At 52.4% G+C, this 24,661-nt stretch overlaps 1 protein-coding gene across 1 annotated transcript in view; it reads right to left on the reverse strand.

Moving 5' to 3' along the window:
• Nucleotides 1–24,661, reverse strand: part of KLHL5 (kelch like family member 5) — a 1,021,700-nt gene that overhangs the window by 677,935 nt on the left and 319,104 nt on the right. The window lies entirely within an intron of this gene.

A 24,661-nucleotide genomic window follows, 5' to 3' on the forward strand; every position in this document is an offset into this window, starting at 1 on the left:
GTGGTGACAGCCTCTGAACGCAAGGCCTCACTTCAAGACAGATGAGCGCTGCAGAACACGCCAATAATTTGTCCAGTCATAGTGTTCTTTGGTAAAAGGACACTTAGTTTTGCATACGTAGGCATCAGTGACATCACAGAAAATGAGGTCACCAAATTAGTCTTTAAATGCCCGAGGGGATCGTGGAAAGTTACATTTAATAAAGCTGCCAGATTTAGGCCAACAGACCACTGTGCTGTCCACTATAGGGTCAGTGTTTTTATTACAGTTGTGGCAATATCATGCGTGAGGCTTTTTTGGAGTAGTGGACAGTGTGAGCTGAATCAGTTTTGGGGACTTCTAATTTTGGCAGATAACCCGCATTTGCCATGCACACTGATCTGAGGTAAAGCTGGGGGGCCACTCAGGCGGGAACAAGACCTTCCTGTCCACCCAACCTCCCCTAGATTAAAAGAAGCTGGGGTTGATCAGGTAAACTGAAAGATCGGGGAGGGATTCCACAGGGTCCTCCTCTACAGGAAGCTGCAAGAGTAAGAGACTACATCAGAACACACAATAGTATCAGACCTCTCCGCCCCACTATTCGCTGTACCCCAGTGTACCTGTATGGGGAGAACTCTTGCTTGAGATGAACACCAGACTGGAATACGTTGGGATAGGGCCAGAGATGAGGAAGTGGCAGAGGAATAGGAGCAGCAACAGAGAACGCATTGTACAAATACTGTGGGATATATTGACCCACTGAACGGCATTGCCCCACATCACTAAGCTGCATTTGCACAGAAACAACCACAAAAGGGTTGCGCTGGCTCCTGTGAGGGCCATGGCTCAAAACTGCGTTTTGCAACAACAAAAAATTGCTGCACCGTCCTGCCAGGCACACATCGGGCAGGATGGAACCAGAGGGCACATTAAAGGAGATTGCCAGTGGGTTCCTACATAAACAAAAGGAAGAAAGTGGAAAAAGCAGCGTTGCTTTGCTGCAAAAGCCAAAATCTCCATTGAAAAGAAACCCTTTTTCACCTTTAAAAAAAAATGCGCCTCTGACGCTAATTCCCTCTGTTCCTTAAAGCCACTGTGATTAATAAACCCAACCAAGCCCTGTGTGTCTCACTCTGCCTCAGCAAAAACAGGCATGATTCTGAATTGACAAGCCCTGTCAAACCAACTCGAAAAATAAAAAAATAAAAAAATCAACCAGGAACTTTATTTTGACTTACACAGGGAAACAGTCATTTTCTTTGCAAAAGTACCCAAAACTCAGCTGTTCAGAGGGAGACTCTAACTAGCTGAGCCATGCCTGCTTCAATGTATCCGTGCTTCAGACCAACTCCAGCACTTCAAGAGAATAACTATAGCTGCAGACAGTGTGTACATCTGCTGGAGATGAAAAGTTGAATTTAAAAAGGAAGGCCAGCTGCATCACGTGTAAAAAAAATGGGCTTTTGCAAACTAAAGAAAAACGAATACCTGTGTGTTGGAACAGTACACTGGTGAATGAAAGCCTGCCAGTCTTTGTCAATATGAAGGGGTTTGTTGCTGGTGAGATTATATAACATGGGTAATTTTATGCAACCGGCTGGCTTTAATTTTGGATCTAAGATCAGAAATGAAAAGTTAAAACAATGGTGGCTGGAGATGCAAGTTGAAAAATAGGGTTTTCTGCTTGGAGGGGTGGCACCAAAAGGAGGGCTCTCTCTCAGCAGATACTGTCATTACAGATACTGATAATTACAGGGTTGAAAAGACTTTCGTCTCTGCTGGGACCCTGACAATGAAGATCCCAGGGAAGGAAGCCTGAAGTGTGAAGGGGCAATATAACTTCAATCAAGGGAGAAAACCCCACCATGCTCTGAAGGAAATGATAGTTGGCAGCAGTTGAAGTTAAAGAAAAGAAAAATGACCCAGGGACAAAAGGAACTGCCATTTGTTCACAAAGACTATGGGCCTCATTACAACCCAGGCGGAAAACCATGGTGCTAATAGCACCATGGTCCATGCCGGTAACTTACCGACTCCGCCCTGGAGAAAGGGGGAATTACCACCCCATTACAAGGTTGGCAGGACGGTAATTCCCCCTTCCACCATGGCCCTTCCCCATTCCCATTTTTGCCCCATAGGGCTCAATGGGAATGGGGAAGGCGCCAAGTACGGTACTGCAAATTGCGGTAGCGTACTTAGCACCAAGGTCCCTTTGCGGGTCCCTACTTTAACGGCTGGTGTAGACCAGCCGTTAAGGTCGGGTCCCGCAAAGGGACCTCGTAATCAGGCACTAATGGGTTAACGGCGCCGCAGCCTTTTACGGCGCCATTAACACATTAGCGCCAGGGTCGTAATGAGGCCCTATTTCAGGAATAAACTTTAAAGACTCCTATCTCTGCAGAAGGAACAAGTTACTTACCTGTAACTGTTGTTCTCCAGCATGGGTCTGGCATGGATTCACATGCTCATGAATATTCCCCGTCGTCAGGCTGGGAATCCTCGGTAAAGAAAAAACCAGTATCAGTTTCGTTTCTGATCTGTCTTTCGTAGTAATAACCAATCACTGGTCTCTGCGTCATACTGACCACAGCCAATGACTGCCCTCTACCTAAGCACCGCCTCTGGCAGCCATCTTCAGATTTGGAAGCACGTGAAGTGGCAGTATGACCAAGTGAAGAGCCGCAGAGGGGTAGGCGGGAGGGTTCGCATGTGAATCCATGCCAGACCCATGCTGGAGAACAACAGTTACAGGTAAGTAACTTGTTCCTTCTCCAGCATGGGGTCTGGCATGGATTCACATGCTCATGAATAAAGAATACATAGCAGTACACACATGCACAACCACGGGAGGTGGCAAAGGCTCAACATTAAGCAGTACATCAAACTCAACATTAAGCATCTTACCTCCTCACCAGGCTCACCTCAGGCGAACAGGTTGCGCAGCACTGCTTGGCCGACCCTGGACTCCTCCCTGGAATCCCGATCGACGCAGTAGAATTTCGTGAAGGTGTGCGTCGACCTCCACGTAGCAGCCCTGCATATGTCCAGCAGGGGCACACCAGAAAGGAACGCCGTGGTAGCTGCGATCGCTCTGGTGGAATGGGCTCTCGGACGGCCAGGCAGCGGTCGGTTTGCCAACCGATGACAGTACATGATACAGCCGGAGAGCCATCTGGAAATGGAAGCCTTCGAGAGAGCCTTCCCCTGATTGACAGGTCCAAAGTTCACAAAGAGTTGTGACGTCTTCCGAAAACACTTCGTGCGGTCCACGTAGAACTTCAGCGCTCTAGCCACATTCAGCGAGTGCAAAGTCCTCTCAGCCGGCGACGAAGGCGACGGGAAAAACACAGGCAACACCAAGGGTTCGTTGAGATGGAAGTCCGACGGTACCTTGGGCATGAAGGAGGGGTGCGTCCTGAGCACTACCCTCGTGTCGTGAAAAGTCAAGTACGGGGCCTTGCATGAAAGGGCCTGGATCTCTCCCACCCGTCGTGCGGAGGTGATGGCCACAAGAAACGCTGTTTTCCACGACAGAAACTTCAACGGGGCCGAGTGCAGAGGCTCGAACGGAGGTCCCATGAGCTTGGTCAGCACCACGTTGAGCTCCCACGCCGGGGCCGGAGCCTTCACCGGCGGGAACGATCTGAACAGTCCCTTCATGAACTCTTTCACCAGACGATGAGACCACAAGGACGTCCGGCCCGTGGTTCTGGTGTATCGGGAGATCGCAGAAAGATGAATCTTGATGGACGCGTGTGCCAGTCCAGCTTTGGCCAGCGTCAGCAGATACGGCAGTACCTGGGGAGCCTTAATCCGTAGAGGGTTAATCTTCTGTGCGTGGCACCAGACAGAGAACCTCTTCCATTTGTGTCCGTAGCATTTAAGAGTCGAGGACGCCCTGGCCTTTTCAAGAACCTCTCTGCAGTCGGCCGGTATGTCGTATCCTCCAAACTCTAGCGCTGCAGGAGCCAGGCCTGCAAGTTCAGCGATTTCGGGTCGTGGTGGAGGATGGCGCCTCCTTCCCTGGAAAGTAGATCCGCGTCCACCGGCAGCTTGATTGGCGGGGACGCTGACAAGTCCAGAAGGTCCGGGAACCATATCTGCCTCGGCCACGCAGGTGCGACGAGGATCATCCTGCACCGTGACCTCTTGAGCTGGTTGACGAGCCGGATTAGCAGTGGCAAAGGAGGGAACGCGTAGAGGAACAGGCCCTCCCAGGGGAACGAGAAAGCATCGCCCATGCTCCTCGCCTGGGGAAACCTGCTGGCGAACCTCCGGCACTTGGAGTTCGTCGCCGTCGCGAACAGGTCGATCTGGGGTGTGCCCCACCGTCGGAAGAGGCGATCCACTAGATCCTGCCGTAGTTCCCACTCGTGGCACGAGCAAAGCTCCCTGCTGAGTGAGTCGGCGATGGTGTTTTTTTATCCCTGCGAGATGAAACGGCACCAGAAACATCCTTTGGGCGACGGCCCAATGCCACAGGTCCTGCGCCTCCTTGGACAGCGCTGGGGACCTGGTTCCGCCCTGTTTCCTGATGTAAAACATGGTGGTGGTGTTGTCGGTGAAGATCCTCACCACCTTGCCCTTGAGGGACGGAAGGAAGGACCTGAGGGCCCAGAACACTGCACGGAGCTCCAGGACGTTGATATGGAGGGACTTCTCCGTCGGGAGCCAAAGGCCTCTCGCGTGCAGATATTCGGTGTGCGCTCCCCACCCTTCCAGGGAGGCATCCGTGGTCACTGTCTCCTGGTGGTCTGGGGTCTGGAAGTCCATGCCCGCCGTCAGATGCGCGCGGTTGCCCCACCACCGGACCGCTCGGCGGAAACTCTCGTCGAGTGTGATCCTCTCCTCGAAGCTGCCCGTCGTTTGGATCCAGCGCGCGTCCAGGAACTCCTGCAACGGGCGCATCCGGAGCCTGCACATGGGAATGAGGTAGATGCAGGAAGACATCATTCCGAGGAGGGACTTGATGGACCTCACCTTGGCCGCGTCGGAAACCAACATCCGCTGTACCTTGCCCAGGATGGACCTGGTCCTTTCCTCCGACGGGGAGGCCAGAAGGGACACTGTGTCGAGCTTCGCTCCCAGAAACAGTGCGTTTTGCGCGGGTACCAGGTGGGACTTGGCGTAGTTCACGGAGAATCCCAGGTCCGTGAGAAGTTGGACGGTCCTTGCCGTGTGCTCCACGGCGAGCTCCTTCGTCTTGGCTCGGATGAGCCAGTCGTCCAGGTAGGGGTAGACGTGGATCCCCTCGCGGCGCAGCTGCGCCGCCACCGATGCAAGGCACTTGGTGAATACCCTGGGTGCCGACCGTAGTCCGAAGGGGAGGGCTTTGAACTGGTAGTGACACCCTTGGACCACAAACCTGAGGAATTTTCGGTGCCCCTTTAGGATGGGAATATGGAAGTAGGCATCCTCCAAATCCAACGACGACAGGAAGTCTCCTTCCTCCAGCTGACCCAGGACGTGCTGGAGGGTGACCATCCGGAACTTCTGCGCCTTGATGAACTTGTTCAGACGTTGCAGGTCTAGGATGGGGCGCCATCCTCCCGTCTTCTTCTTCACGAGGAAGTATCTCGAGTAAACTCCGGAGCCCCGAAGCCTCTTTGGGACGAGTTCGATGGCGCCCTTCCTGAGCATCGCCTTTACCTCCAGGAGAAGCTGAGGGACGTGAAGCTCTTTCCTGGCCACGGGGGGGACGCGCGGACACCTTCTTTGAAACTCGAGCGCGTGGCCCCGGGCTAAGGCGTCCAGCACCCAACGGTCGGTGGAGATGGACTCCCACACGCTGACGAAGCTCGCCAGCCGGCCTCCCACCGGGGTGCTTCGGTGGGGGCCCGACCCCACGGCCGGTTCAATCCTGTTTCGACGAGGCTTTGCCGCCTTGACCTCCTTGGCGACAACGGCGGGGTCCGCCAGACTTGCCTCGTCCTCTGTAGGCCTCCTGAGACGACGAGCGGGCCGCTTGACGGTAGGTGGAGAAACCGCCGCCGGAACCTTTGGAGGCGCCCTTGCCTCCGCTGCTCCGAAAGGGCGTCCGTCGTTGCTGCAGAACCCCAAGGGCCCGGGCCGTCTCAGTGTCCGCTTTAATGGCCTGAAGGGAATCGTCCACTGTTTTCCCAAACAGGTTGTTCCCATCGAACGGCATGTCCAGGACTCTGGTCTGTACGTCTTGACGGAAGTCCGTAGCCTTGAGCCATCCACGCCGCCTAAGGCACACGCCGTTGCCCAACTGGCGAAACCCAGTGTCGGCGATGTCCGTCGCAATAGTGATGGCGTGGTCCGACGCCACCTCACCTTCCTGTAGGATCTCCAGGGCATCCGCCCTCTTGTCGTCCGGTAGGAATTCCAGCAGGGGAGCCAGTTTGTACCATAGCTCCCTGTCGTAGCGGGCCACGATAGCCAAGGCGTTGGCCGCTTTAATCGTCGTCGCTGCAGACGAGATGACCCTGCGTCCCATAGCGTCCAATTTCTTTCCCTCGCCGTCCGGTGGGGAAGTCGATGTGGAGGCCGCACCCCCCCCGCTTTCTTCCTGGCCGCCGCGGAGATGACGGAGTCCGGGGTAGGCTGCGCCCGGAGGCACAGGGGGGCCGCGTCCGGGACCCGGTACTTCTTCTCGTACCGGTCTCTTCCAGCTGGCGTCGTGGAAGGGTTCTTGAGGAGGGCGAGGCCCTCATCCCAAATGTCATCCAGTAGAGGCACCGCGAGGACCGTCTTCCTCTTGGCCTCGCGCCGTTGATAAAGGAATCCTTCCTTTTTCTTCTCCTCAGGGCAGAGTTGGAAAAGCTCGGATGCCCTGGCGATCATGGAATGGAACGATCCAATCTCGTCGGGCGGAGAAGCCCTGGTGGGAGGTGACGACGGTAGATCCTCGTCGTATACCTCGTCGTCCGTACCCGTCGCTGCCGTGTCAGTCCCCGTATCATCCCCTCGGGTGGACGGGAGGAGGGCTGGACGGGGCGCGACGGCTGAAAAGGAGGTGGAGGGTGAATCCTTCTTTTCTTGGGCGGGGGAACACCAGAAGGTCCCGGATCCCCTGACGGGAGAGGTTCCTCCATCGGCAACGGTAATCTCGTCCTTATCTCTGAACATAAGGACTGTATAGCCAACAAAATGGCCGCCGAGTTGTCTTGCGGCGCTGGCAGAGGGGAATCCGACGGGCGATCAGGGGCCCCGTCGGCACCCTCGACGATGTCGTCGTCGCCTGCGTCGGGATCCATCCCGACGGGCCGGTCTTCTTCCACGCCAAGGCCGTGGCTTAAGACCTCAATCAGCTCCTCCTCCGAGGTTGAGGCCGAATCTACGACGACGCCCTGCCCCCCCTTTTTCTTCCCCGCCGGGGATTTCACGGGAGTCCTATCGATGGGCACAAAAGAGGACTCCCTCCGAGGTGGCAGGGAGACTCTGAGCCCAGAGGTCGCCACCACTGGTGTAGCCTCCACAGGCTGAGCCAGGGCCGCCGCAACAGTATCAATAGAGGGCTTGGCCGGATGGATTAAGGCCTTCACCACCTTAGGTGCGCTCACCGCCTTATCCTTGAGGGGGGGGACACTGCCTCGCTCCCCCTCCGATGGGGCCTTCGAGCTCGACCGGGGCCTCTCCAGGAGCTTCGCCGGGTGCTCGCCCTTCCTCTTACCCGACCCAGAGCGTTGGCTCGTGGCTGAAGGTGCCGGGGAGGGTGCGCCCTGCCTGGCGCCCGTAGAGCCCGACCGTTCGGCGCTCCCGGTGCCAGCGGACTCGCGGTGCTTGGCCTTGTGTTGGACCCCCATCGCCGGGGCGTCCTCAAAGGTCTTAGAAGACCGCTCTGATTTCTTCCTCTTCTTCTCGCCTGACGGGCTCTTCCCTTCCAGCCAGTTGGCGAGACGTTGATGGCGGTCCTTCATGGTCCGCTCCGACATGTTGCCGCAAAACGCACAGTCCTTCTCCACGTGCGTCTTGTCCTCATGTAAGCAGTAGAGACAAAAGGAGTGTTCGTCCTCCTTAAAGACGTTCTGCAGCTGGCATCCAGGACAGATCCTGAACAGCTTTCCGGGCGTCGAGCTTCCCTTCTCCTGGGCCATGTCCGGGCCTGAGAAACTTCTGGAGTCCTCCAAAAGCGTAGCTCGACGAAATCTTCACCCTTGAGGGGCGCAGACGAATCCGACACGGGTCCCCGTTGATCGGATGGAGAGTCGGTGGAGCTTGAGGCTCTTTTGACCGAAAAAACGAAGTTTTTGAGAAAAAACGTGAAAAAATAGCACTAACGCTCGAGAGCAATAGCACGAGGATCCGAACACATGAACGTGCGGTAAAAATCTGAAGATGGCTGCCAGAGGCGGTGCTTAGGTAGAGGGCAGTCATTGGCTGTGGTCAGTATGACGCAGAGACCAGTGATTGGTTATTACTACGAAAGACAGATCAGAAACGAAACTGATACTGGTTTTTTCTTTACCGAGGATTCCCAGCCTGACGACGGGGAATATTCATGAGCATGTGAATCCATGCCAGACCCCATGCTGGAGAAAGACTTTGAAAAATTATAAAAATGTCGCAGTTTAAAAGTGATTTTTTTGTGCTTTCTATTGAGACATGATAGAACTCACTGACACCTTCGGGACAGAAAGGGCAAAGTATTGAGGATAAATCGAAAAGTATCAATGTTGCAAACATAACATTTTATACATACATTCCTTGGGATAATTCGCATCCGTGTATAAAGTTGTGGAATTTTAGGCCGAATCTTTCATGTTCAAAATCACCAAAATGTATCAGAAGGGCGAAACAAGGTCCCACAGACTGGAGGATTGGATGGATATGTGCTGCACAAAATATGTAACCTGTGTATATTATTTGCCAAGAGATTGCAATGGTGTAAATGTATGTTTTTGGCAAAATCGTATTTTAAGTAAAGTAAATGTGGGAGTTTTTGGACATTTAAAGCTCACCTCATAAATCTGACATAATTCCCTTGGAAATCCAACCAGTTCAGAGCAAGGCAGAGACTAGCACCCCTGTCCAATCCAAGTAGTGTAGGGGCATTCTTAGTTAACCCTGCCCAGCCTATACTTTGATGATGTCATTATGCACTATAAATAAGGGTCCCTGACAAGACTCTAGACACACTCTTCCTGATTTCCTGCGCTGCATTCCTGTTCCCGCCATCTTCCAGATCCAGACTCCAACTACAAGGCCAATCATTGCTGATCCCACTGCAGGGCCCACTGCAAAACCCAAGCAGGGCTAATCCCATTCCCAGCAAATCCTCCAATATAAAAAACCACTAAGGGGGTAATTCATAGAATTTCGTGCACAAGTGGCGCACGCGGTTGGCGCACAGTGTGCGTGTGCGAATGTCTGCGCCAGCCACGTGCGCTAAAATCGATTTCCGCGCACAGCGTATTCATGGATTTGAGCCTCCAAAACCAGCCGTGGCGCAGCGACCCTGCAGCAGCGCCAGTTATGCCCCCAAGAACGCCCTCGCGCAAGGAAAAGCCATCAAAATCCCCAATCCAGCGCAAAGGGCTGCGCTAACCCTGGACCAGTTTACAGGGCTGCCAAACAGCAAACGGCAAGCGGGGAACGTGTATTACTGGGGTTTGCGTGAAGTTTCACACGCGAAAGGGCCTATGTGAGTGGGGTACGTGTATAACTGGGGTTCGCGGGAAGTTTCACACGCGATTGGAGCAGGGTACGTGTATCACGGGGGTTCGCAGGAAGTTTCACAGGCGAAAGGGCCTGTGTGAGTGGGGTACGTGTATAACTGGGGTTTGCGGGAAGTTTCACATGCGATTGGAGCAGGGTACGTGTATTACGGGGTTCGCGAGAAGTTTCACAGGCGAAAGGGCCTGTGCGAGTGGGGTACGTGTATAACTGGGGTTCGCGGGAAGTTTCACATGCGATTGGAGCAGGGTATGTGTATTACGGGGGTTTGCGGGAAGTCTCACACGCGATTGGATCGGGGTTCGTGTATTTCGGGGGTGCGCGGGAAGTTTCACACGCGAAAGGGCCTGTGCGAGTGGGGTACGTGTATAATTGGGGTTTGAGGGAAGTTTCACACGCGATAGGCCCTGTGCGAGCGGGGTACGTGTATTACTGGGGTTCGTGGGAAGATTCACACGCGATTTCAGCAGGGTACGTGTATTTCGTGGGTGCCCGGGAAGTTTCACACACGATAGGCCCTGTGCGAGCGGGGTACATGTATTAATGGGGTTCGCGGGAAGTTTCACACGCGATAGGCCCTGTGTGAGCGGGGTACGTGTATTACTGGGGTTCGCAGGAAGTTTTACACAAGATAGGCCCTGTGTGAGCGGGGTACGAGTATTACTGGGTTTCGCGGGAAGTTTCACACGCGATAGGCCCTGTGCGAGCGGGGTACGTGTATTACTGGGGTTCGCGGGAAGTTTCACACGCGATTTCAGCAGGGTATGTGTATTTCGGGGGTGCGCGGGAAGTTTCACACGCGAAAGGGCCTGTGCGAGTGGGGTACGTGTATAACTGGGGTTCGCGGGAAGTCTCACACGTGATTTCAGCAGGGTACGTGTATTTCTGGGGTGCGCGGGTAGTCTTACACATGAATTGGCAGTGTGGGTCCTCCCAGGTGTTCCCTCTACACCCTCCACGTCCCCTGCAGGCAGCCCACACCACAGGGGACTACCCTGCACCCCTGGTCATGTCCCACAGGCAGCCCACCCACCATGGGCATGCCCCCCAGCCAAGCCACATGTCAGCTTGCACTACTGATCACCAACGCATGTCCCCCTGCACCCCCACCTCCCAGCAGTGCAGGACACCTGCCAGCATGCCCCCACTCATGTCCCCCTGCAATCCCACCCCCCAGCAGTGCAGGACACCTGCCAGCAGGCCCCCACTCATGTCCCACTCATGTCCCTTTGCACCCCCACCCCCCAGCAGTGCAGGGCACCTGCCAGCAGGCCCCTACTCATGTCCCTTTGCACCCCCACCCCCAGCAGTCAGGGGCACCTGCCAGCAGGCCCCCACTCATGTCCCTTTGCACCCCCACCCCCCAGCAGTGCAGAGCACCTGCCAGTAGGCCCCCACTCATGTCCCCCCTACACGAAATAAAGACGCACAGTCATGGCCCACTTCTACACCAAAAAATACAACATCACGCCACCCCATTCTTGAGACGCAATGATTTCCCAATCCACCCCACACTGACAAGCCTATCTCAAGACACAAACCAAAACTCAACTATGTACATCAACACATGCCCATCACACACATACACTTGTTGGCATTGCCTGTGTAAACCCACAATTTCACATGCATCAACCCAATGAGCAAATCCCACACATGGAACTAAAATATGAAAATGTATTATGTACATAAATAAATAAATGAAATGAAAGCATACCAAAATATCAAACATGAAATGAAAAGCATGTGAAAAAGATGAAAGAATGAAAATGATAAGCAATGCAAAAACATTTGAAAGAAAACCAGTCCAAACTCTCCCTCCACCAACGCAAATCCAAAAAAAGGTAAAAAAAAGATATCCATTGTTTCATGTTCATAATGATAAATAAAAATGCAAAATCAATCCATAGTCCAACTATTTACAATACATTGTCCTGAAAAAAAAAACATTACTCCATGTCCATAATGAAAAAAAAAATCCAAATGAATCCATGATGTAACTATATACAATCCATTGTCCAAAATAAAAATCCATTAATCCATCTGCAAAAATCCCAAAAATAAATCAATCCATTGTCCAACGATGTAAAGGGTCCATGAGCCCAACTAAACAAATGAAACCTACCTAAGAAACTACCTAAAAATATAACTATATACAAATGTGTGTGGCATTGTCCATTGACCACAAATAAAAGGAAAACGAAAAGGAAACCTAACTCTACAAACTATTTACAATGGCAGAGGACTAGTCCGATGGCTCACTTTTGGATGTCCCGGGCCAGGGCATCATCGAACTCCTGCTCAATGTACTGGAGGCGGTCCTCTTCCATGGCCCCGAGGGTTCGCAGGGACGACGACATGTTCTCCTCCAACTCCCTGCGAATTGCATCGAGGCACTCGGCCCGCCTCAGGGCCCTCCGCATGGAGTTCTCCGCCCTGACCATCGTGAGCCGTGCCTCTTCTGCCCGCTGCCGCTCCGCATCTATAGCATGGCCTAACCGCTGCCACACGGAAGACAATTCCAGTCCTGGGTCCTCCTGCCCTCTGGCCGATGCCTGCCCCTCCGACGACGAAGGCCCTGAGCCATCATGGCTCCCACCTTGTTGCTGCTGCTGCTGTGTCTCTGCCTGTGCCCTGGCTCTTGCTGCCTGCACATCCTCTTCCGGCTGGGGTGCAGTTGTTGATGTGGCCACCCCTGCTGGACGTCCGACTCACAACTGTGGCAGGGATGTGTCCTCCACCAGCCTGGCCGCAGGGTCAGAGGCAGCTCCACAGGGTACCCAGGTGATACATGGGTGGGAAGATGGCATGGAGTACGACTGGCGCATAGGGGGTTCAGTTGAGGAGGGGGTCGGAACAAGGTCCAGCAAACAGAAGAATCCGGCCCTGGTGAGCTGTCCCAGTAGGTCAACGCGGTCAACGAGCCATTCGAGATGACGTGCGGTCTCCTCATGAAAAGACTGCAGGTCACCTCGCATGGCCCGTTGATGCAACGCCACCCCACCCAGGACAGGCTCAACCCGGTCCCGGATAGCCACGTCCGCAGGGAGAGGAAGGCCAGTTGTTGTAAGCGGATCCCCTCCCTGAAAACGGGTCTGGACGTAGGCATCCCTGCTGGTGCGGGATGATGCAGTCACAGGATCGGGGACAGGATTACACACAGGCACCTCCGCGGTGGCCTGTGCTGCCTCCTGTCCCTGCCCCTGCACTGCACCACTAGCACCAGTGGAATCCCCACCTCCAGACCACGTGTCTGTCCCTAGCACAGCCTCCTCCTCCACCAAACCCCCCACCAACCTGGATGACTCCGTGCCATCTTCCTCCGTCGGACCCTGTGGGGTCTCAGCTGCCCCTTCTGCTGCCGAGGAGTCCAACTCCAACCTCCGCCTCTTGGACCTTCCCTCAGCAGCTGCGGCCTGGGACGCGGCACCGGACTCCTCACTCCCCGACAAGATGACAACCTGGGAAGGGAGCCGGGCCTTGCGTCTCCGGCTGGCGGGATGATCCCTGCCGCTGTGCTCCACAGCACCCTCTCCGCCCTCTTCTTCAGTTGACGCTGCAGACAGGGAGAGATTAAACACAGGCATCAGGGCACTGTACAATGGACTGATACACACATGACAGTTGCACATGAGTGGCATTGTTTAACTACAGACACGGCATCACACTCCACGACACACATGTCATTTTAACTCACACACATGAACATTTCAACAGCAATATTGCACCAGGCAGCACCATCCATACACATACAACAGCATGAACAGCCAAAGGTGAACCTGACATCACATGAAACACAAGGAGTGCACTAGACATGCACACACGCCACCACACTTACATGCATGTCTACATCTACTCCAACTGTTGCAGTGATGAGATCGACATACATGTCACATCTGCATTCATCCTTCTACATATCAGTGTCACGTGCATCCATGTTGCATCACAGTTGCACACTTGTCAGATACACATACATGCACATGTACACAGTGCAGATACATGCATTATGAACCACCATCCATGCCACAACCATGCCAATGTACTTACACAGAAATTCAAACATGTGTGCTCCCACACCTGCATTTGCCCAGTATGCTTACCAACACATACACCATCAATGTGTCTCACAACTGAGAGGACTCACATGTGGCAGCACCACGCCCATGTTCATACACATCCCTACATGGCCCTACATAAACACATGTGCAACCTGCACACTACTGGCACACCACGACACGCACAGCGTACTATCAACATGCATGTACACTTACCGCTCGACTCCAGACGGGTCTGCCTCTCAAGGATCTGGACGTAGAGCGCTGGGCATATGCGTTCCAGGACCCTCATTTGATGGTTCGACAGCTGGCCCCGGCGCCCCTTGGCATCCGCTGCCTTAGCGAGGCGCCAGGCCCTGTTGAGGGTCCTGGACCTGAAGTCCTCCCAGCGCTTCTTGACATTCTGTAAGTCGCGGACTGCCACCCCCTCTGCGTTGATGGCAGTCACGATGTCCATCCAGATCCTGGTTCGTCCTTCATTATCGGCGCACAAACTTCCAAAGAGGGCATCATACTGCCCCAGGACTTGCTCCACCAGGACACCAACTTCGGTGGCAGTGAAGCTGGTGGCCCTCTGCCTCTCTGGCTGGGGGTTGCCAGTGCTGCCAGATGGTGTTGTGCCGGACATGGCAACCCCAGAGGCAGGAGTGGGTGGGCAACTGGGTCCTGGGGCTGGGCTGTGGAGCGATGGAATCCCAGTCGGGAGTCTTCGGTTCCAGCAGGGGTGGTCACAGCAACTACACCCCTGGCTGACGTGCAGGCAGCAAATGGCAGGGCACGTGGGCAGCAGGCAGTCAGGAAGCAGCAGATGGCAGGTGGGAGCGTGCTCGGGGCTCTGGAGGGCAGTAATTCGGCCTTCTGGGCAGGAGCGTGGTCTTCCGTGTGTTTTCGCGTGGCCAGCTTGATACGAAGTGATTTGGCACATGAAAAAATTGCACGTCAGCATGTAATTCGATGAAAGGGCATTAGCGCGTAAGGGCGTCAGCACACCACGCGATTTCATTGGACCAAAGGCCCTTGGCGCGTAAGTTACATAACGCGCGCAGGCGTTTCCCTCATAGCACGTGATGACAGAGCACACGTGAAAAAACTGCACGTCCGAGTGTCATCGCGTGTAATTGGAGGAAAGGGCCCGCGTACACGCGTATCTGACGTGTACGTGTGGGCCGGTTTAAAAGCTACGTGTAGGACGCCATTTCCTTGTACGTGCTTTTCGTGGAGAGCGAGTGGGTGAAATCTGTACTTCTTGTCGGTTCATACGCGATTACTTCACAGCGTTTCTAGTTCGTACTCCCTGTTACCTCTGACAGCTCTTTTCTGATTTTTTGTTGGGCCTGTTTCCTCAAACAGAGTTCACTTCTCCTTTGGTCCTGTCTCCTCAGACAGCGTGCAATTCTTCTTTTGGCAGGGGTGTTGCCAACGCGCACACGCGCGTATGTTTCACGTTCTTTTTCCAGGCAGACAGTGAGTTCTGCACGTACTTAGCAACTGTGCTTGCCCCGTGTGTCGCGTTCCCCTTCAGAGGTCATTGTAGGCTGCGTGTATTACGCGTATGCTTATTTTTGTGTTTCTGGGTGCCACAGCGTAGTGCGGGTTCATTTTTTCACGCACGTGGTCTACGAGGGGTTGCGTGCATGTTTATTTTTGATTTTGGGCTGCCTGTGCATTGTGTGACCCGTCATCTTCCCCCAGGGGTCACAGACAGCTTTGTTAGAGCACTAGGGTACGAATTCCATCTAGTATCCTACCCCTTCGACCCCCAATTGCCCAGGACAATAGTTTACTGCAACTCCCATACGCACAACAACATCAGTGCCATGGTTGGGAGGCGACCAAGCGTTAAGGGAGGCAAAGGTAGCCGGCCTTCAAAAGGTGGGCGTGGTGGGCGCGGTAGGGGACGTGGCCGGGATTTGCAGGGTGCCCATATACCCCCATGTGTGGAGGAACAATCAGGGACACCCATGCCCCCTCACTCATGGTTGAGGGAAACGTGGCTGACACCATCCCAGCTGAGCCCCTGTTGGACCAGCCCATTGTGGCACCTGACCTGGCTTGGATGACTCCCAGGCTGACTTCCAGGTCAGCAAGTCTAGGCCACGTGTGGCGGTGCAAGTTGTTGTCACCAAGCCACGTGGATCTGGGGCAGCTATGTCATTTGCTGCCCCAAGTATGCAGGGTGGGGAGGCTGCAGGGGCAGCTGCAGCTCCATCCGCCCCAGCTTTGACTCTCCCAGCCAGGACAGTGTCAGTCAAGGTCCATCAAACTGACGTTTCCCCTGCCAACATTACCCTGCAACCAATGCCTGCATCAAGACCTATGGTCATTGTGCATTCCCACACTCCTACTACCCAGTCCACCGGTGATTCTGCCCCTACTGACCAAAGTGGCGTAAGCCACTCTGGCTCCGCTCCACCTTTAAAGAAGAGGAAGAAGGGTGCTCTGGCACGACAGGCTGAGACCCCAGACACGACTACACACTCCGGCACGTCAAGGAAGCCTTGTTTTAATGACACGGAACTTTATGCACTTGTGTCCTATGTGTCGGCACATAGCCGCGAAATGTTGGTGACTGCAGGGTGCAAGACCACACCTGGTCAACGTAGGGCAGACCATCGCGGGCCGCATAAGTGCCCTTGGATTTGTGAGGCGCACAGCCGATGATTGCTACAAGCGGTGGAATTACCTGAAACGCAGAGCAAAGAACAAGCTAGCCTCAAATCATGCAGCTACTCTGATGACTGGCGGTGGGTCTCCACAAGAGGACAACAAACTCACTGAACATGAGTCTGTTGCTGGGGCCTTCGTCACAGAGGAACAGATCCAAGGTGTGTGAGAACTACCTGATTATGATGCATTGTCCGGTGAGTGCCCATGCATGTGTGTGTAATGCATGTGTATGTTGTTTGGGTGACGGGTTCTGATTGAGTGCCAGGTGAGGGTGTGTGTTCCTGGGTGGTATGGGTCACCCATGTGCTTCATCCAAAACATTCAGCGGCCTTGGATTTGGGTGCAACAGTATCCTTTCTGCCCACAGTATTAATTTAGCGCAACATTACGACAGTTGCCCTTGAAGTGGCATCTTGCAACAACATTGTTTGTATTTTTCAGTGTTCGTTCAGGCTGATTGTTTCAATTCTCCCACTTTTGCTACGCATTCCTCAGCCCTATTGTCACATTTGTGACATGCTTCTGTCATTGATGAACCCCACATTGGCCCACATGTGTTACCTTGTTAGGTGAATGATTTGACCATTCAGGCTGATTGAGTATTGGCCTGATCACATACATTTTTGGGGCCTGTTTGAATGTGGAACATGATAGTTGTTTCCTGTCATGTTGAAGTGCACAACCATTGATGTGTACATCGGCCTGCAATCACTGTATTTTTGTACACTGGATGTGTTGCAGTGTGTGGCACATGCATATTTTGTCACACTATGTAGCATTTTTCATCTCATCATGTCCATCTCACATGGATGGCTGACAGTACTCATTCACTGACATATGGATGTACTTGTGGAATGTACCATGGCTATGGTACATGCCATCTGTGTGATGGCATGTGTCATGTATGTGTATTGGACATGCCACTCCCAGGCCAATTTATTGATGGCAGTGCTACCCAGCATGCAGCAAATGTGTTGCTCTTCCATCTTGGTGTCATCAGTGTCTGCCTTTTGCTTCCCCTTCCAACTCAGTGACAGTGCATGCATGGGAGGGTTATAGTCATGTGGGACATGTGTAAATCATGTACTGGTTCTGTAGCTTGTCAGGCCTATTTGTGTGCTATGGTGCTAATACCTGTTTCCATTTTTTGTCTTTCATGTTTTTGCAGGGGATGACGCACTTGATGCTGTTGAGGTTGAGGAGATGGTGCAGACCCAGGAGCAATCTCAGGCACGACCAGGCACCAGTGGGGGACGTGGTGTGGTGGTGGGTGAGAACCCAATCTTGCTGCAGACCATTCTGTCCAGGGGTGTCTCTGGGTGCACCCCAGACCTCTATTCAGGTGCTGATTCGGATGATGAGACCTATGTGCTGTCGCAGGTAAGTGTTTCTGGCAGGGGTTCTGTTCTGTCCAACCCACCTGCACCAGGGGTAGAACCCTCTATGGGGATGTCAGTGTTGGTAAATCCGCCTTTGGCGGTTACGGATGCAGGGTCACACTCCACAACATCTGATCTTGTTCCTGGGCCAGCAGATCAGAGGGGGAATGCAGTCCTGCAGCCTCAGGCAGTGCCAGCACAGCACAGCAAGGCGCAGATCGCCTTGCCCCAAACAGGTGTGGTGCCCGCCGACGCAGTGGCCGTACACCACCAGGCAATACCGTATGGGAACAATCCATGTACGGTATGGCAACCAAACAGGCAGCATCAGTTGAGATGATGGCTCAAGCAATGGAGAGGGTGGCCACTTCCATTGTCCGCCCTGAAAGGCAGATGGAGCAACTACAGCAGGCAACAGACTCCATTTGCCAATCACACAGGGAGGACATGTTGGCGTCCAACAGGGACAGACGGGCGGCACTGGAGACTCTACGCCAATCGATATCAATAGAATCCCAGGGCCACAGGGAAGCCCTGAGGGTAGAACTCCATCACCTCAGGGAGACTCTTGTTGACCTTGAGGCTTCCACTAACTTGAGGACCGAACAGCAGCTGGAGCGGCTCACACGTTCGCTCTCAGCTGATATGCAGACAACTCGGCAGGAGATCCGGGCATCACGTCAGGTGCTGCACGGGGATCTTCGCACTATAATCCTCCAGAACGAGACCTTCCACACCCGCATGCTTGCTGCCATGGAGGACCATACCAGGGCTTTGCGTGGGCTGCCTCCCATAGCACCACCACCTCCTGATACAGCAGCAGAGGGTGATGAGAGCGACAGCAGCAGTTCTCCCACATTGGCATAGCCGTGCAGGCCATGAGCCCATGGAGGTGTTTTTTTTCCCCCAACATCCACACAGGTGGCTGTTGGTGCGCACCCTGTCCTCGGACCTCCTGGGTACCCCTCCCCCCAGGCCCCACATGGCCATTTTTGATTTTTTTTTACAGTGTGTTGCCTTGTGTGGCTCCCGTGGGCATCCACTGTATTCCGGCTGAGCACATGCAGGCTTGTCCTGAGTTTGGGTTAGATGCTTGGGTTCGTGAGACACACACCCCTCCTGCTTCCCATTTCCATGGGCTTGCAAAGGGTGTGCCCAAGTGACAGTGACTTACACAGTGACGTTGGACTCCCATGAGCTGTGTGGGCAGTCTGTAGTCAATACTGTGTATACATTCCTAGTGGATATTGTTGTTGTATTGTACACTGCATGGTGTATTGATATGTGCTTGTGCATCCATGTCTTCCTCCTAATTTGCAGGTTCATTCCTCATGTCTTCACAAGGCCGTCTACTTTTGAGATGGAGTTCATGTTGTAAGCAGTGCACTTACACATTTGCATGGCAGCAACACTGTACAGTTGGAAGGGGTCGATGTGCTGGCATAATCAGGTTGTAAGACTACCACTACTTTAACTTAGTACTGTCATGTTTTTGCTATGTTTGAGGTTGTGTAGCTGCATTGTATTGTTGGTAAGTATTTGGTCATGTGTGTTGTTAGTTCTACATTGCTGGGAGCATATTGTGTGTGGCCAGTTTCCATTAGGCACACTGTACTTTGTGACACTTGTGTCAGGTTTTGGGGATTGCTTTGTTTGCTCTCACATAGCATGACATGCCATGGTGTGTTGGGTGGCGGTGCTGGGGAGGGGTTGGGTGACATGGCACTGTTGTCATGTTTTATTTTGCAAGGGGGTAATGAATTTAGCAGCATAAAAGTGTGTCTTTTGATGACACAGCATTGGTGGTATTTGTGTAGGTAGGGATGCACACAATGTAACAGTTCCAGGTGACCAATCTCAGGCTGGTATGGTTGTGACAGTTGACTGTCCCTTATGTCATCATCATTGATTGTCAGTAGGTATGTGCCAGGGCTGTGTGCACTCCACAGGGGTGTGATTTTAGGTGAAGTAATTAGCCACCAGCTGTGTACGGGCTGCCTCACCCTGTGCCCTTTCCCCTCCCTTGCGCAGCGGCCGTGCTTGTGGTTGGGGATGTGGGGGCACCACCATGTCCACGGGCAGGCCCTGGCATGTTGCAACATTGTGCAGGACACATGCTGCCACTATGATCCTGCACACTACTGGGGGAGCGTATAACAGCTGCCTGCCAGAAAGGTCAAGGGAGCGACAGCGTGACTTGAGCACTCCGAATGTACGCTCCACTATGCCCCGGGTTGCAATGTGGGCTGTGTTGTATCTTACCTCAGGTGGCGTGTTGGGGTTCCGAATTGGCGTCATCATGTGGGTGCTCAGAGGGTAGGCACTGTCCCCTGGGGAGGTGGTGATGGGTATCATTAGTGGGGTTGTTACATTACTAAGTATCTGACATGCATGCATGTGCTGTGGCATTTATACTCACCGAGCAGCCATGTATCGCCATGCCGCCCAGATTCTAGGTCCCAGTTTAGGGTTAACATTCTGTAAATAAAACTGTCGTGGGTGGACCCTGGATAGTTGGCATATACTGAGGTGATGATTCCCTTGGCATCACATACTACCTGGACATTGATGGAATGCCAGTGCTTGCGGTTTCTATAGATGTGCTCTGATGCCCTGGGGGGACGTAGAGCCACATGGGTGCAATCAATGGCACCTAGGACTTTGGGGAATTGTGCCACCCCGTAGAAATGCTGGACGGCAGCCTGCCTTTCTGCAGGTGTTCTGGGCAGGTATATGTGCTTGCGGACTGATGGGCGTGCAGTCATGATGGCCAAGACCTGGTGTAGGCAGCGTGACTGCGTGGCCTGCGACACCCCCCCACTATAGCACTTGTCCACTGAAATGATCCAGTGGCCAAGAAGTGCAGTACATTGAGGATCTTCTCCAAGGGGCTGAGTGCTTGGGAGCACAGGGTGGGTGATGTGAGGTCATCCTCCCACTCACTCACCAGGTCGAGTATTATGTGAGGTGGAAACCTGTACCTCCCATACACCTGGTCATCAGGCATCCCAAAAAGGCTGGTTCTGGGTGTGAAAATTCTGGGCCTGACTATCCTCCTCCTCCTCCTGCGGTATCCCACGACCACTGCTGCTAGGAACGTATATTCATCCTGGCGTCTGAGCTTGTTTGTTGTTTGCGCGCACTTTTATGCTGCGCGGGTCCACGTAAGCCTGCTTCCTGTTGGCGTACGTGTTTCCGGATTAGCACGTCTTTTTTGGCACACGTGTTAGCCCCGTTCGAATCCATGAATACGTGTTTTGAACGTGCGTGTGGGCGTTCCGCGCATTTGCCTCCTGTACTTCCCCCGTGACCCCCACATTTTCACGCGTTGTTCCCCATTCTGCGTGTCACACCCTCTGTTCCTCCTACTTTTGTTGTGTGCAACGCGCTATGTGCGATTTCGCTGTGCGCGTAGCGCACGCTGTTTGGAGACGTGTGCGCCAGCGTGCGCCACGCAGAATTTTGGCGCACATCCTGGGATTTACACGCGCACAGACTTCCATGAATCGCTGTGCGCGGGTTTCCCTGCGATTTTCGCACTGGCACTGCGATTCGCACGCTTTCGTATGCTTTCGCACGCTTGCGCTGAACATTTCAGCGCACATTAATTCCATGAATCTGCCTCCAAATCTCCCATTAACAAGGGGGAAACTGTGGTACCTTTGGCATCCTGATTCAGCCTGGCTTGCTGCAACTCACTGCATGCAGTTGCAATCCTGCTACCCTGATGACCTATAGTATCCAGTGACCAGAATTGCCAGTCCAGAAGTGCTACCCGGTAACCAGAACTGCCAAGCTGTTTGCCAGGCCCCTAGCTGTGTAGTGACCAGAACCGCTGACTGCCCAAAATCCAAAACTAAAAATTCGTCTGTATCAATTGCCACCCCATCTAAACCCATAGCCTATCTTGTCTTTGTCCTCATCCCACTCTCTAATTCACCCTATCCTTATCCTGATACCTTGTGCAAACTGTCACAATCATTCTTGCAACCCCGCCCTTGATCGCTAGTGCTAGCGCCATCTCTTTAGTAATTTTGTCTTGTGAAATCCTAAGCTATTCATCCTATTTCGAGTGATCGGACTGGTTCCGCCAGGGTGGGCGCTGGGGCGAGAGGGTAGAACTCGTGAATCAACCCTGGAGCTACTGTGTCCCTCCTTGGTGGCCTGTCCTGAATACTTTAGTGTAGAGTAAAACTATGCTTGTCACGACCGATTTTCTTTCCTTTTTTTGTGCATTCATTTACTCAAAGTGCCCCTTCTTAGATCATGCATAACACATTCAATTTACGAGCTAGAGACTTACTTTCACTTCCATAATGTACCTGTGATCTATAGCTATCCACCAACCAAAAAATAGTATTGCGATTTACAATATTTCACCTGTTTTTCAAAGAAACCGCTTTCGTAGATTTACATGGTAACGGAAATATTTGCAAAGTTTCTAACGTGTCATTTTGATTGTAAACTGTTTTAAATCTTCCATTCATTTTTCAAACTGTATGCTCTTGCTAATCCATTGCTTGTGATTGTTAGTACCTTTACATTGTTGCTTTAGTGAAGAACTGTATATGTTTCAAGGTTTTTGCACACATTCCTTATTTTGTTCATCCATTTCTGAGTGTTCTTTTTAACATTGCAAGGGTTTCAAATCATTTTTTCACTCTTATTTCGGGAGGGAAGGTTGGATTTGAATTCCATTTTCAGCTTCTTATTCCTGATCACCTGCTGCTTACTTATATCCATTCAGAATTGATTATGTGTGGGTTGAGGGAACTTTGCAGGGGGAAACCCTAACTTGAGTGCTATCTTTATTAAAATCAAAACGTGTTTCTATTCCCTGGTGTGTTGTATATGTGTCACTAGAATGTTAAACTAAGTGCATTGCTTACATTCTTATTAAAACCACATTGGTAATTGCTGCCCCATATTAAAAATTGGAGGATTTCTTTTGAATTTTAAATAAACAAATAAATATTGCATTTTACCAACCAGCCTGGTTCATGGTCCATTGTGACCCAGGGTATTTGAAAAGGGGGTGTGATATGAGTGGTGTACCATCCCAAAATTGAATCCACATAAATAAGGATAAAAGCACCTCAGTTAGACGCTACATACTAGGGCGAGACCACAGTGTGCGTGTCGCTTGATTGAAATCCTTAACAGTACAGCTAACAACCCCAAAACACAAAGTCCAAGTCAATCCATGAGAAAAGACAAAAGCAGGACAATCCAAATGATGAAAGAAGGCGGAACCAGTAAGCAAAGTCCAAGCCAGTCCTTTCTCTAGGAACGCCGGTAAGCCACAAAAAAGGTGGAATCCAGAAGACATGTCCTAAGGCAGGCCGAAGTCAAGACAAGGAGAAATCCATGTAACAAAGCAGAGGACAAATCGAAGGGGGCATTGGCAAAGAGTCCGAGATCAGAGAGCAGAACAAAAAGCAAGGCAAAGCAAAACCAGATGGAATGCCATTCATGCAATAACGACGGTGAGGAGCAATTCGGCTGTCCGAACAGCGCTCTAAATGCAGCGCACATTGGCACGGTCAAGGTGCATTCCTACATCAGCGGAGATGCTGCTGGAGTGACAAGATGTGCCAACTCCTAGGAAATGGAGTACTGTGTGCGCTGTGTCAATACAGGCACCACTGAAAACGCCAATCCTCTGGGGGTGACTGTGAGCTGATCTCTTCAGTGGCCCTCTCGGCCGGTCAGCCCCCTCTTTCACACCCTGCACAATGCACAGACATGGGTTAGCGCAGACGGAACCTAGCGAACAGAATGTGCACATGGTTGTTGGCTGCAGGTTTCCAGGACCTGTCTTCGGGGCCGGTAGCCTTTCCTGTCCACCAGATAATACAATTTCCCCTGCTTGCATTTGGAGTCCAGGATGCAGTTCACCGAATATTCGGGCTCCTGTCCAGAAATCTGAACCGGACCATGGGGAGTAGGTAAACGAGTGGCAGGGGAACAAGCCTTCACTTGGGATGCATGAAAAATCGCATGTGTCCTCCACTTTCTTGGCAAGGCTAAACAGACCAAGACTTGAACGATGATGCATTTGAAGATGTAAGGACCCCCATACTTGGGTAATAACTTCAGGTTACTGAGGATGGGCAGCTGTTTAGTAGACAATCATACTTTGTTCTCTACCTGATGTTCCCGGAGCAGGCTTTCAGTGGTGATATGTCTGGAGCTTCGTCTGTAGGTGTGCTTTCAACAGGTGTACCTGGATGCTGTCATGTATGTCAAAGTGATGTAGAAGACAGCCTGTCACATCGGGCATAGTGGGCGATTCAGGATGATCTAGAGGTAACAACCGTAGATGAACTCGATACACAGCAAAAAAGCAAAGACGTCCCAGTGGCAGAGTGCTTGTTATTGTTTTAGGCAAATTCAGCCATGTGGATTAGGAAGAACAAAGAATCCTAGTACCGCAGGCATAAACAATGTAGGTATTACTCCAGGGATTGTTTTTTTTCTATCCGTGTGCCCATCCATCTGTGGGTGATAACCAGAAGACAGTCTCAATTCTACCCCTAGAAGGTTCATCAGTTCTTCTCAGAAACAGGAGGGAAACTGAGGCCCTCTGTACAAAAGGATACAAAGGGACACAACAAAAGTGTACACGTGGAACACACAGGCTACTCTGACCTCAAAAACGGGGTACGCAACACACAGGGGGAACCACAGTTGGAAAAATAAGCGTGCGCGACTCACCGTCTGCCTTGCGTGGAAAAGAAAAACACACGCACGTGTGCGCGTAGGCAACTCCCCCGCCAAAACAAGAAGTATGAACTCTATGAAGATATCGTGTGTGAACCCACAAGCAGAAGAAACACACGCGTCAGTCTCCACGAAAAGCACATACAGCAAACTGCTATCCTGCGCGGACCTTTAACCCAATGCCGAAGGCAACACCCGCACACGTCACGTCACTTACAC

This window comes from Ambystoma mexicanum, chromosome 6q (assembly GCF_040938575.1).
Source record: "Ambystoma mexicanum isolate Mex_15411 chromosome 6q, UKY_AmexF1_1, whole genome shotgun sequence".
NCBI lineage: Eukaryota > Metazoa > Chordata > Amphibia > Caudata > Ambystomatidae > Ambystoma > Ambystoma mexicanum.